General features: G+C 46.9%; 1 protein-coding gene across 1 annotated transcript in view; it reads left to right on the top strand.

Annotated features, from left to right (window-relative positions):
- Window positions 1–15,110, top strand: part of LOC138302051 (myosin-6-like) — a 530,412-nt gene that overhangs the window by 267,185 nt on the left and 248,117 nt on the right. The gene's annotated exons all lie outside the window — the stretch shown is intronic.

The raw sequence follows: 15,110 nt of genomic DNA, 5'->3' as shown, positions 1-15,110 counted from the left end.
TTGAAGGAAAATGGGATGCATTTAAAAAAAAGATTGCTTCATTAAAAGCAATCATAGATGTGGTCCCTATGATGGCTGCAATACTTATTGGGTTGCAAAATGCGACCTACCTTATTAATAGGCATGACATATGTCAATTTGCAACCCACTAGGAATCGCTAATGAAACTCAAAAGAGTTTCATACATTATCAATACTGATTTCCTAATTGTAATTTGGAGAGAAACCCAATTAGGAAATCGGTATTATTAATTTTAGTACATCTGGACCATGGTCCTATAAAAACCTGTTTTTGGAACAAATGTAATAATAAATGTGTATTTCTACATTTATAACGGCAGTGTAAAGGTCACGTGTTGTGCTATTTCTACACCTCGGCCTAAGAAACTTGAAAACTCACTCCACCCAACTTTGAGATCCCAAAACCCAAAAAGAAAAGACAGTGCAAACGACATTCTCCTACTAAGCTCCAAGGATGTGAAATCAACTATCTAAGAACCCAGGAGTTTACACTGTTGTGCTGGACCTAAAATCCCACCTTACTGAAAGCATGTGTGGAAAACATGTTTATAGTTGCCATACTAAACACTGTTATTAATGATTGTTTCTGAGTTTATTTTCTGAAATGTAGAAGTACTCCTCTGGTCATCTCAGTGCTTAATTTGTGCTTATTGTATCTGGTGCTGAGCACCGGCACTTATTTGTGAGGGCCGGGGCTTATTCTTCTGCCTCAAGCTTTTGCTGCGAGCAAAAGACACATATGAGAGAGACGGAGGAAGAGAAAAACGAAAAAGCTTCACATAGGGAGAAAGCAAAAAACTGTCAGAGTGAGCTGAGGGGGCAGGGAATGGCTTTATATAAATTGAACAGGCCCGAGATGGATCCAGGATTACGCCGCCTCAGTATTCCGTGTTCCCACATTTAATTGCATCAGCCGCGTGTTCAACAGGAGGGCTTTGAGCACCGGCACCTTTTTATTTACAAATTAAGCACTGGGTCATCTGTTTGCCTTCTCTCTATAAAAAAAAAAAGAAAGAAAGAACAAAAGGAAAACGTATCAAAATGAATGTCATGTAATTCGCCAACAGCCACCCACCAAGAGATTATGAATCTTCCTGGATGTCCGCCATTATATGCTCTTACAAAAGCCAGTTTTCAGAAACTGAGTTAGACAACAACAGTGAATTTATGTAAGTAGTACATGCAATCTTTGGTTGCATCATCTGAATGAGACTCTTGTGGGAAGACCTAAGAAAAGGAAAAGATGAAGTTGATATAGATTGAAAGTTTTATTTACAAAGCTAACTTAAACTGGTAAGTAAGTTCCATCTGTAGGTTTATTCTTACACATTTGAATATTTTTACTACTTTTGGCTATTCACCATGTATAAGTATAAAGTTACTCAAAAATACAGGCTTACATTTCTCCATCCTCTAGTAGAGCAAGTGGAGCCAAATTTATGAGTGTACATTATTACTGTTGATGTAGCATTTTCATCCTTTGCAGGAATCAATGCCCAACGAGATGGATAAATCTTTGGACCCTGCAACAGGGTGTTGTAGAACCATTAACACAATTTCAATACAAACCAATTAGATTACACACCATGACCAACATGGCCAAGGAATGAAAACTTCAATCAAAAATATAATTAAGGGAATCATTATAAGCTCAAGCTCAGCATCATATGAGCATTTCGCAAGACCAAATTATGAAAGTACAGAAGCACCAAGGGTTGCTCAAGATGACAAAATAAATTTAAGCAAACTAATAATAATAAAACTAGGCATTCGATAAGGAAAACACAAAACATCAATATTATCAACTGAGATACAGAAAGTAAACATTGCTCAGACCTAACAAGCATCAGTGAGTTTCAAATTATTTAAGGTATAATTTCAGCTGAGCAAAAGGGGAAAAAAAATCCCTATCATGGCCATGTTAAGGATTAACATGTGTGAGGCAAAACACATGCGGACAAAAGACAAAAAAGGCAAAAAGGGCAAAAGAAATTTGGAAAAAGAAAACCTCGGACAATAAAGTACTAACTAAAGTGGGGAAAAGATAGGCAAAAAAGGAAAGTGTCAGCATATCAGAAGCTCAATCAAGAGTCTTCTGTAAGAGGATAGGAAAAATCTCTAAATCTCAATGGGACAACCCAAAGAGCAAACAGAAAGATATCTATCCAGGGGGGCTCAGCAGATGGGATCTTCATCAGTAAAAGGCTCTAGTATCTGGACATTTGGAATCTGCAAAGCATCTGAAAATCTGAAGAACTGACCAAAGTCCAAGTGGTCAATGATAAATTAAAGTTCTTAAAGCAATTTGATTTGTCCAAAAATCACTCCATATTACGTTGAAGGGGCATCATCCAATAATAATTGATCACACAACTCCAGGTTGAAACTTTTACTTCCATTCCCAGGTCTGGCCATGAGAACCTCATCCATCCATGTTGCTCCACACAGGAATGAAACATTTGTATATTTTTTAGTCCATCTACTTAGGATGTTCTTATTCCAAGGACACTTCTACATTTCTCTCTATGTCTAAACAATCGGGCCTATTACCAATGCTAGTCTTCTCATGGGAACAAAATGTGAAATAAGGCTCACGTTATGAAAAAATGAATCAGCAGCACGAGTTACAAATTTTAACTGGCCTCACTTAGGCTAACGCAAGTGAATTAAAGCAATACATTTAATGAATATGTTTTAATAAGAACACGTTTAATATACAACTTGTAAATTCAATTATATGCATGTTTCATTCATTCTAAATGAAAAAGAATGTTGTTAATACATTTCAATAGGTATGATGAAGAAGTATATTTCTTTCATTTTTGCACCCATTTTAAATCATTAATCATTCGAAATTCAGAATTGTTCCAATACATTCTGTTAGTCTAAGGCCTAAGTTTTAACATCATATCATTCAAATCTTGCGAACGCTTAATTTAATTCAAGTACTACCTATGCCAAACTCTAGTGTAAATGAATGCACATTTATAAAGACGTGTCAGTGCAATTTCTATGTTTAAACCATTTTTGCTTTTGATTAACATAATGCATATACTGCCACATATTGATGACTTTTATGACTTGAGGGATAGTACTAAAATTTAGACTACATATCTGCCAAGCTAAAACAGAGCAGTATTAGAACATTGGAATGCTGAGAGCTCCATTGAAGACAGTGGAGTGACAGTGGCATATATAAACTGATATAGGCCCGCTGATCTCAACATTTCAATGTTCTAATACGCAGCTTTTGCCGTTCTCTTTTGCCACTTCAAATATAAGAGTAGGTAAGGGAAAGTGAAAAGGCGAGGTTGTGCTGCAGGGCACACCGTAGCATTTGCCCTCCTCCCATAGGTCACAGAATCACTTGAGCCATTGAAGGAGGGAGCAGGAATGCTGCCCAGCTCCTGGATCTCCCTGGCCTGGCTGAACAAGAAAAAACAGTTCAGCTCAGCCATGGGAGAACCAGGGGATGACTTCAGCCCCTTTTCACAGCTCTTGCTTTGAATGTTTGAATGCTAACAGCCATGGCCCTGTGCACGCTGTTAGCTATAGAGCATTCACAGCAATAGCTGTGAAACAAAGGCCTCGGGCCTGAGGGGGATTTCAACCTCCTTAGGCTCTGAGGAACCGTTGTTTTTTTTAATTAGAATATTCTGCCCTCATGGAGCGGAATATTCCAATAGCCTTATAGCCCTCTGTAGTGGGCTATCCCAGCCATTAAAAGCCCTCTCCCTCCGACTCAAACCTCTAAACACTGGAGCGGGCCTTTAATTTTTAATGGGCAGTGCAGCCTGCTACGGTGGGCTATAAGGCTATAGTAATTCCGGGACCGTAGATGGCCAACTCACGATACTGCAACACAATCCCTTTGAAAATAATTGATGCAGGGACTTAAAAAAATAATGATATGTGTGTGTGTGTGTGTATATACATATAAAAGTAATGTACAAAAACTGGATACAATTTAATACTTTTTCAATTTATAAATGAATAATTTTTTTTTTATAATAATTTAATTATCCTAAATCAATTCTTTGCATAACTTCTTGTAATTTGTACACCTTAAAAAATAAATATAAATATTTTCTTTTCAGTATGTGTGATTTTTTTTAAATAAACCTTGAACGTTGTTAATTTATTTTAATATTTTGAAATTAATTACATATTGAGTTAAAAAATGTTAATAGTGCTGTAATTTTTTTTTATTTTGTTCCACATTGAAATTAAATTATAACATTAATTTACGTTAAGCTTCAGGAAAACACTCCCTGTTGTAATGTTTGAGGAAAATGTACATTTTCCACAGCCTGTTGGGCAGAATATCTGGATTTTATTAAAGGCATGGAGGCTAAGATTATGCAATGCTGCTTTCATTGCCCGTTCACAGCAGAAACAAAAGAGAGAATTTAGAACTTTAAAAAAATTACAATAGGATATAAGGTCCAGCAAAGCAGCTATCTTTCTTGTCCAAATGCTGTGAACAAGATAAGTAATAAAAACTCAAAACCAGAATTCCAAATCAAAAAGGTCCTTTTCTGTCAATACCCCAGCTTTTCTTCTCTGAAGTCTTCTTACTCTGAATGGAATCAGAACACTGTTGTGGGATAATCTTAGCCTCTATGTTTATGCCAGTACACAGAGGCTAATATTTTGCAAGTTTAAAGTGAATTTAAAACATTATTAATTGAATTCAATACCGGTTTAAAGTAGCAACTTCTAAACATGTTCTCAATTGACCAATCTGCAGCTCTTAAAATGTCTTGCAGTCCAAAATCCAAACCAAATGCTTCTGGTACAGATGCACCCCTCAGTGAATGTGCTCCAAATCAACTTACATCCACACCTGCCTCTCTCACCACCTCTTTTACCCACTTTGCCAAAGTTGGTGGGGAAACCGCCCAATGAGTAACTGTGCAACATTATTCCTCAAACTCTCAGTCCTTCTTTTGCACTCTTTTAAACATTTTGCTATGCACAGTCTTTCATTTGACTCAAATTATAGGTAGAAACTAGCCTTTGATAATGTTTTTGTTTTCCTTTTACTGTAAAAAAATCACCTTCTGACTGATAAGCCCTACGTGTAACATCAAGAGCATTCACACATGAAGTACTCCAAAATGATTCCAAACAAAATAGAAGCATCAGTTTCCTAGAGAATAGTCTTAGAGTCTGGTTTTAATTATCACATTAACTCATAAATACCTCTAACACATGTCTTACATCCCATAACAAAGTATATTTCTCCATAGGTGGGTTCAACATCCTCATAGTACACATTATCTTCTTAGTAAATTCTGACCGACACATACATCATTCATTAAACAATGACTTGCTACTATAGCCGACCTATAGACATTCACTGTTCTGTATGATAATTCAGTTCCAAATAGTTCTGTTAAATAATTGACCACATGAACTATATTTGTTGGACTGGATCATAATCCCGTCATGTACACCAACAAACCCATTTCTACCAATCCAGTTTATATGCATTTCTGGTTCATGATGCTTAGGACTCTGATATAAGTCTGAAAGCCTCTTCCAAAAGTCCAACATTTTCCACTGACTCCTGAAATCCTCCATGCCATCAAGTCTAGAAGCCCCTGTTTTACCAGATGGGGATACTCTCCGCCTGGTCCTAGAATTACTTCTCTGAATGTTGTTATCTACATCTATCTACATATATTGACATTTCCATCATGACTGGGAACCAAGCTTGTGACCTCCAAACTGTAGTTATAACCACTATTGTTTCCTGCATCTGCGTATCTGCAGCAGTACTATCGGTAGCATTGCAAATGGAGGAAAAGAATAAGTTATTAATCCCCACCAATCTTCCAGGAAAGCATCCTATCCCCAAGCTTCTGTATCAGGTCTCCAGCTGAAAAACCTTTCCAACTGTGCATTCAGCCTGTTTGCAAAAAGATCTACACCTAAAGGTCACCATTTCTCCTGAATTTCCAGAAATATTTCTCTGTTTAATCTTCAATTGCTCAAATCTTTAAAATTCCTTGTAAACCAATCTGCTACACCAGTGCATAGACCAAGAATATGTCATGCCACAACTGAAATTCCCTGGCTCAAAACAGTATTCCCATAAACCTTTTGCTAAATGTTCTAGGCCCTTTGATAATGGGCTGCCCATCTTGTTAATGTATCTCACTGTCGACATGTTGTCAATTATAAGCATTACAAAATGTTGTATTATTCCCTGAGTAAAACAACATATTCAAATGAAGCTGATAACAATTCCAAACAATTGATATCTAACTTCTTCTCTTGAACTGCCCAATGTACACTCATGGATGAATTCTCACATCTTGCTCCCCATCCTTCCAAACTCGCACCTGTCTCTATCACAATCTCCAGGTCCTACCTGAAAATAGCCCTGCCATGCCATGCTTCCACATTCCGGAGTAATATCACAGACCTGGTCAGTGCACTGCTCTGCCACCCTGTAAGTAGAGTCCTTTCCCTTGCTTCTCTGAACTCCTGACACCTGTCAGGAGTTTGAGGCCGTACTCCACCTGCAGGCTTCTGCCTGCCCCTCATCCCTGGTGTCTAGTGGGAGAGCTCTGCTTTCCTACTAGGCTACCTTCTGCCTCTCTCTCTCTTCCTTTTGCTTTGCTTTGCTCTCTGCTCTGCTTCACTACTGTCTCTTAGTGCTCCTTTTCCTCATTTCTCTCTCACTCGGCTCTCTCTCTCTCACTTTCGCTCTCCCCCTCTCTATCTCCCCCACCGCTGCTGCCCCCGTGGCCCTGCCCTCTTTTTCGGCTCTGCCCCTTTTTCACACCATATTTCGGCCCCCTCCCGCCTCACAGCTGTCCTCCCCAAGCCCCCACCTCCCTACTTAATCGCGGCCGCTGCATGGTCGTGCAGCGGATGCACCACTGGCGCACCAAACGCAAGCCCGTCTGCACGCGTCCTCGTCTGGACTGAACCCAGCGTCAGAACCGCTGGCTCCTGTCCCCCCACCGCCATCACACACGTCTTCACTATGACGCCGCCACCCTCCACGCCCTCAACACCGGCCGCTCTCCAGCCTGCCTTCAAGCCTCCCCCAGACCACCCGCAGACCCTTATCCTGCCGGAACTGCACCTTCACCAGCTTCCATGCCAGCGACCTACCCACCAAGGCAGGACACAACCATCTCAGATGTATCCTCCTCAACACCCGCTCCGTCCTCAAGCACAAAGTAGAGCTATGGAATCTACTCGACTCAGCCTCCCCAGACGTCGCCTTCCTGACTGGGACCTGGATTAACCCCTCCTCAGCGCCTGACATCACCATAGCCATCCCAGATGGCTACAAGATCTCCCGCAGGGACTGCTCCAACAAACCAGGAGGAGGCATTGCCATCTTCCACAAGAAAACACTCAGGATCTCGCCCAAAACCGAAGACACCCTCAGCACCGCTGAACACCTGCACTTCCAAATCATCATCAGCACGCACGCCCTCACATCCACTGACTACATACTCCTCAGGGACTTAAACTTCCACCTCGAGAAAACCAACTACAACAACACCGCCACCCTGCTCGACAATTTCTCCAACCTCGGCCTCAAACAGATCGTCACAACACCAACCCACTTCGCAGGACACACACTCAGCCCTATTGTCTCTTTCAGCCACACAACCGAACTCCGCTGGACAGACCACCGCTGCATCCACTTCTCTTTCAAGAAACCCACAACACACCACCACCCACAACGGATCGCCCACCGCAGTTGGAACAATGTCACCGAAGACCAACTTATCGCAACCCTCTCCCAGAACCTACCCATCTGCACCACAAAACTGATGCCGCTGCCCCCAACTTCAGGCAATGGGTCAACACCTGTGCCAATACTCTCGCCCCAATCAAGAATCCCTCCAAAAGATGCACCGACAGAAAGGCCTTCTGGTTTACCGCCGACCTCCATGAATCTAAGCAAAGCAGCCGAAGATTCAAAAGAAAGTGGCGCCAGGATCAGACTCTGGACAATCTCACAGCCTTCAAAAACACCATCCACAGACACCACCAACTCATCCGAGCTGCCAAGAGAACCACCTTCAAATACCAAATCAACAACAATGCACACAGCCACAAGGAGCTCTTCAACGCCATGAAGGAACTCTCCAACGCCAACGACATCCCGCCATCCCAAGACCTCTGTGACTCCCTAACCTCCTACTTTCACCACAAGATTGCAAACATCCACGACAGCTTCAGCACCCAGGGCCCCCCCTGCAACCACCAACACCACAGATTCACCTCTGACCAAGAACTTCCGGACTATCTCTCCGCTCCCCTTTCCGGCAAAAGTCATTGAGAAGGCTGTCAACAGACAACTAACCCACTTCCTCGAGAAGAACCGCACCCTGAACCCTTCCCAATCCAGATTCGCAGCAACCACAACACCGAAACCGCCCTCATAGAGACCACAGATGACATCAGAACCATAGTGAACAGCACCAAAACCGCGACCCTCATCCTCCTGGACCTCCCGGCCGCGTTCGACACCATCTGCCACCGCAACCTACGCTCACGTCTCAGCAATGCTGGAATCTGCAACAGAGCCCTGGACTGGGTCACCTCCATTCTCACCGGCAGAACACAGAGAGTCCGCCTCCCCCAATTCCACTCAGAGGCCACCAAAATAATCTGTGGTGTACTCCAGGGTTCGTCCCTCAGCCCAACCTTCTTCAACGTCTACATGGCCCCCCTCGTTAACATCGCCCGATCCCACAACCTCAACATCATCTCATATGTCGACGACACCCAGCTGATCCTCTCCCTCACCAAGGACTCCACCAAGACTTACCTCCATGAAGGAATGAAGGCCATCACCGAATGGATGAGGAGCAGCTGCCTCAAACTCAATTCCAACAAGACTGAAGTCCTCATCATCTGCTCCACCCCCTCCACATGGGATGACTCCTGGTGGCCTGCCACTCTCAGAACTCCTCTGACTCCCACCGACCACACACGCAACCTACGGTTCATCTTGGACCCCTCACTATCCATGACTCAGCAAGTCAAGGCCATCTCCTCCTCCTCCTGCTTGAAAATCCTCTGCATGCTCCGAAAGATCTACAAATGGATACCCGCCTGTTAGAAATGGGGTCTTTGGTTGACAGTCAGGTTACCCCCTGTTCAAGCAAGGACCTTCACTCTAGTCAGGTTAAAAGAGAATCACCCTCAGCTAACCCCTGCTTACCAACTTGGTAGCTTGGCAGAGCAGTAGGCTTAACTTCAGAGTGCTAGGTGTAAAGTATTTGTACCAACACACACAGTAACTTAATGAAACCACTACAAAATGACACAACACCAGTTTAGAGAAATAGGAAATATTTATCTAAACAAAACAAGACCAAAACGACAAAAATCCACCATACACAAGTCAAGTTATCAATAAAAATAAGAGTCTTTAAGTAGTTTTAAACACACACCAGCGCTGCTAGAGTGAAAATGTACCTGGTGCGCATCAAAAATAAGCCCGCACGGGCGGGTGTGCATCAAAAATAACTCCGCACCGCGGTATGTGAGTCGAAAACCCAGCTGCACGATGATCCGAAAATTCCGCAGCGCAGATTGTGATCTCCCAGCCTCCGTGAGCGATGCTGCTCGTCGTTTCTCCTGCGCCGTGCGTTGATTCTTCGGTCAAGTTTCCTGCGAGCGTTGTTTCTCAGCTGCGGAGTCGTTTTTTCAGCCGCAGATTGGATTTGCGTCAATCTTTTCCCCTCACAGCGCTCTGTGCGTGGATTTTCTTGTCTTTAGGCTGCCAGCTTCTCCTTTCAGGGTCCCAGGAACTGGATGGGCACCACAGGGCAGAGTAGGAGTCTCTCCAGAGACTCCAGGTGCTGGCAGAGAGAAGTCTTTGCTGTCCCTGAGACTTCAAACAACAGGAGGCAAGCTCTAGATCAAGCCATTGGAGATATCTAGTCAAGATGGAAAGCAAACAAAGTCCAGACTTTGCCCTCTTACTCTGGCAGAAGCAGCAACTGCAGGATAGCTCCACAAAGCACAGGCAGGGCAGCTCTTCTTCCTCAGCTATTCAGCTCTTCTCCAGGCAGAGGTTCCTCTTGGTTCCAGAAGTGTTTCTTAAAGTCTGTGGTTTTGAGTGCCCTTCTTATACCCAATTTCTTCTTTGTGAATGTGAAATCCTGCCTTGCCCAGGCCAGGCCCCAGACACTCACCAGGGGGTCGGAGACTGCATTGTGTGAGGACAGGCACAGCCCTTTCAGGTGTAAGTGACCAATCCTCCCCTCCGTCCTAGCACAGATGGCTCATCAGGAAATGCAGACTACACCCCAGCTCCTTTTGTGTCACTTTCTAGTGTGAGGTGCAACCAGCCCAACTGTCAAACTGACCCAGACAGGGAATCCACAAACAGGCAGAGTCACAGAAATGGTATAAGCAAGAAAATGCTCACTTTCTAAAAGTGGCATTTTCAAACACACTATCTTAAAATCAACTTTACTAAAAGATGTATTTTTAAATTGTGAGCTCAGAGACCCCAAACTCCCAAAGGGAATCTACACTTTAATCAGATTTAAAGGTAGTCCCCATGTTAACCGATGAGAGGGACAGGCATTGCAACAGTGAAACGAATTTAGCAATATTTTACTGTCAGGACATATAAAACACATTACTATGGTGGTCATTCTGACCTCGGCGGTAAAAGGCGCCTACCGCCGGTCAGAAATCCTCCATAATCCCGCCGCGGTCGCGGAAACCCGCCACGGTCATTCTGACCCGCAGAAGGCTAACCTCCGAAAATCCGACAGCCACAACAGACCGCCAGACCAGCGGTCGGCGGAAAAGTGGAGGTGACAAAACCTCCACCGTCACGCCAACAGAAATACGCCCATGCCATTACGACCCACGAATCCACGCGGCGGTCTTTCAAACGTGGTATTCCATTGGCGGGACACACCGCCGCGGTCAGAATACACACAAACAAACAAAACTCAGCCACATTGGCCGATTTGAATTCCACACACCTGATACACATACACACACCACTCCCACACACACAATACAATATAAAACACACACCCACATCACCCACAAACCCCTACGACCAAAAATTCTGAAAGAAGGCCAGAGCGAGACACCACCATCCACAAACTAGCAGCCACAGCCACTCAACACCATCACCCACACACTATCCACACACAAAACAACACACACCACCACACTCAACACACTTAACTACACATACTCCACCCCACACATCATACACACCACCCCATGGCACCCCAAAGACACCCCCGCTTCTCAGACGAAGAACTCAGGGTCATGGTGGAGGAAATCGTTCGGGTAGAGCCCCAGCTGTTCGGCACACAGATCCAATACACCAGCATTGCCCGGAGGACGGAGCTATGGCAGAGGATTGTCGACAGGGTCAACGCTGTGGGACAGCACCCCAGAAATCGGGAAGACATCAGGAAGCGATGGAACGACCTACGGGGGAAGGTGCGTTCCATGGTATCCAGGCACAACATCGCCGTGCAGAAGACTGGCGGAGGACCCCACCTCAACCCCCACAATTTACAACATGGGAGGAGGAAGTCTTGAACATCCTGCATCCTGACGGCCTCGCAGGAGTCGGCGGAGGAATGGATACTGGTAAGTTGAAGCTTCACTACTGCTTCCCCCCCACCTGCATGCCAAATCATACCCCAACCCTCACCACCATCCTCGAACCCCACCCTCACCCCCACCCCCATCCTCACCCCCACCCTCACCCCCACCACCATCCTCACCCCTACCACCATCCTCACCCCCACCCCCAGCACACCTATTCCCTGCCAATGTCTCACCATCACAACCCACACATCCCAAAACCTAGGCCTGCATGCGTCCACTAAGCATGGACACCCATCACCAAAGCATGCCCAATGCATATCCACATCCCCCCCACAAGCCACCCTCACCAAAGCCCCCACACACGAATGCCAGCACTTGGGGACACGGGAACCCACAGATACACCCATATGCCACACATTGAAACTATAACCATACCTCTATACCCCTGCAGGACCCGACCGTCAACACACCGCCGCGGAGGGCCCAGAATTCTCCACACCCCCCACCCAAGAGGCCGTCAGCGATGACAGCAGCTCTGTCGACCTGGACACCGATGACCAGCCCGGACCATCGGGGACCTCTGGACAGTCGGTTCCCCTCACACAGGCCCAGGCCACTACAGACCCAAACCCCTCTGGGAACACCAGCACAGCTCCCACCCAGCGGGCCCATGCCTCTGTCTCCAGGGCGCGTCAATCTGCGGTGTGTCTACCACTACAGGGCACCCAGGATAACCCACCACCCCAACAACAACAGGGACCTGGGGGCAGTGGTAGTGGGCACACCGGCCAGGGGCCCAGGGAAACAGGGCAACTCGGAGGGCAGCTGTGCGACAGGGGGGGGACGGGCCCAGGGAACCCACTCTCCACGAGGCCCTCACCACCATCATGGGAGCATACAACCGCTCCCAGGAGACGATGGCGACGGTACTGGCCTGGTTCCAGGAGATCCAGGTACTGCAGGAGGAACACTATCGGGGGTACAGGGAGGACATCAGAGCCCTCACCTCCACCCTGGTTACCATGGTAGGGCTGCTGCAGGACCTCATCAACACCAGGACGGACACTCAACAACACCAAAGGGCCCCTGCCACTAGCCTGGACCAAGAACAGCCAACCACCTCCGCCGGCGCTAGTGGACAGGAGGCCCCCGCACAGCAGCAGCCCACCAGACCCCCACCTCCTGCAGGAGAAGAACCACCCCGCAAGAGGGCCCTGAGATCTCGCAAGAAGACAGAGTAGGATGTCAAGACCCCTGCCAGCAAAGGATACCACCTGATGTCATCCCACTGTCCCACATTGTCACCCTGTCCATCCTTGAACTGCCCATGCTCCATCTCTCCACAGGCCTCTGGACAATGCACCTGTGTGACTGTTACTCTGGACTCTGCCATGGACATTCCTTCACCATAGCCCCCACCCACTTGAAACCACCCATCCCATTTTGAGCACTTAAATAAACACCTATTTTGCACAAAACTATCTGTAGTCTGGCTGTGATTTTAAAATATTGTAATTGACATGACAGTGCAAATATGTCCTTGTACATAGTGAAGTCAACAAACAGCTGCCACAAAGCTGTAGTCCATGGGGAAACGAAGCACAGGACTCGTAGTGGGGACCCCAGATCTGAAATAGGGAGGGAAAAGCCACAACTCAGTCATCATACACTGGGGCAAATAGACAGGCAGCAGAGATGCAGGAGAGTAGTTCACATTTACTAAATTATCTTTGAATTGTTACCTGTGTCCTATTGGAAGTACTGTTCAATGATTCTGTCCCTGTTGTCTGTTTCAGCCCCGTCGTCTTCCTCCTCGTCACTCTCCTCAGGTTCCACCGCTGCCACAACACCACCGTCTCAACCATCCTCCTGCAGGAAAGGCACCTGGCGGCGCAAAGCCAGGTTGTGAAGCATGCAGCAGGCCACGATGATGTGACACACCTTCTTAGGTGAGTACATTAGGGATCCACCTGTCATATGCAGGCACCGAAACCTGGCCTTTAGGAGGCCAAAGGTGCGTTCGATCACCCTCCTAGTACGCCCATGGGCCTCATTGTACCGTTCCTCTGCCCTGGTCCGGGGATTCCTTACTGGGGTCAGTAGCCACGACAGGTTGGGGTACCCAGAGTCCCCCAATAGCCATACACGGTGTCTCTCTAGCTGTTCCATCACGTAAGGGATGCTGCTATTCCTCAGGATGTAGGCGTCATGCACTGACCCTGGGAATTCGGCATTTACATGCGAGATGTACTGGTCAGCCAAACACACCACCTGGATGTTCATTGAATGGTAACTTTTTCTGTTCCTGTACACCTGCTCCCTGTCTCTTGGGGGAACCAAAGCCACATGGGTCCCATCAATGGCACCAATGACGTTGGGAATATGTCCAAGGGCATAGAAATCACCTTTCACTGCAGCCAATTCGCCCACCTCAGGGAAAATGATGTAGCTCCTCACGTATTTCATCAGGGCAGACAACACTCTGGATAACACCTTCGAAAACATGGGCTGAGACATCCCAGAAGCAATTCCCACTGTTGTCTGAAATGAACCACTTGCCAAGAAATGGAGTACTGACAGGACCTGCACCAGAGGGGGAATCCCTGTGGGTTGGCGGATGGGGGACATCAGGTCGGGCTCCAGATGGGCACACAGTTCATGTATAGTGGCACGGTTAAGACGGTAGGTCAGGATAATGTGGCGTTCTTCCATTGTCGACAGGTCCACCAGCGGTCGGTACACGGGAGGATTCATCCGTCTCCTCGCCAAACCCAGTGGACGGTGCCTAGGAAGGACAACATGGAGCACACAGTCAAGCAACCCACAGGTACGTACTCACAGCTAGCACAGTAAACGATTCTCTATGCAGTGAATGGCGTGTCTGAGTGGCTATGCAAGGCCTAGGCGTGTGTGACGCAGTTGAAATTGAGCCATGTGGACCCTCGAAATGGCGGCTGCCTGACCTGTGAAGTGTGACAATGGGATGTGAGGTCAATGCGCTGGCGTGGCACACCGCGGTGGGCGGCGGGCGAAGACCGCGGCGCGAAGCCGCATTGGTTAACATTGAAGCCTATGGGTTTCAGGAGCCAATGGCGAAGGGCGCCGGCGGTGGCGGTACGCACCGCCGCGGTACGCACCGCCGCGGACGTGACCGCCATTTTCTATCTACTTATCCACTTGCGATTTGAACTTTCACAGGAGAGGACCTATACTGCAAGTGTTGCTGTGACCTCGGTCTGGAAGGGACAATGGCTGCTGCACCTGGGGAAAGGGCCCCTGCCTTCACTGGAGAGGAGTTGGAGAAACTTGTGGATGGGGTCCTCCCCCAGTATGCGCTACTCTACGGTCCTCCAGACCAACAAGTGAGTTTAATTCAATCTGGATTTGGGGCCACTGGCTGGCTTGGGGGCCTGGCGGGGGGCCTGGCGGGGATGGGGGGGCATGTTGGGGCTGGCGGGGGGCCTGGCGGGGATGGGGGGCATGTTGGGCCTGGCGGGGGGCCTGGCGGGG

This window comes from Pleurodeles waltl, chromosome 1_1 (assembly GCF_031143425.1).
Source record: "Pleurodeles waltl isolate 20211129_DDA chromosome 1_1, aPleWal1.hap1.20221129, whole genome shotgun sequence".
NCBI lineage: Eukaryota > Metazoa > Chordata > Amphibia > Caudata > Salamandridae > Pleurodeles > Pleurodeles waltl.
The sequence above is the reverse complement of the archived record's forward strand: the minus strand, read 5'-3'. Positions and strand labels throughout refer to the sequence as shown.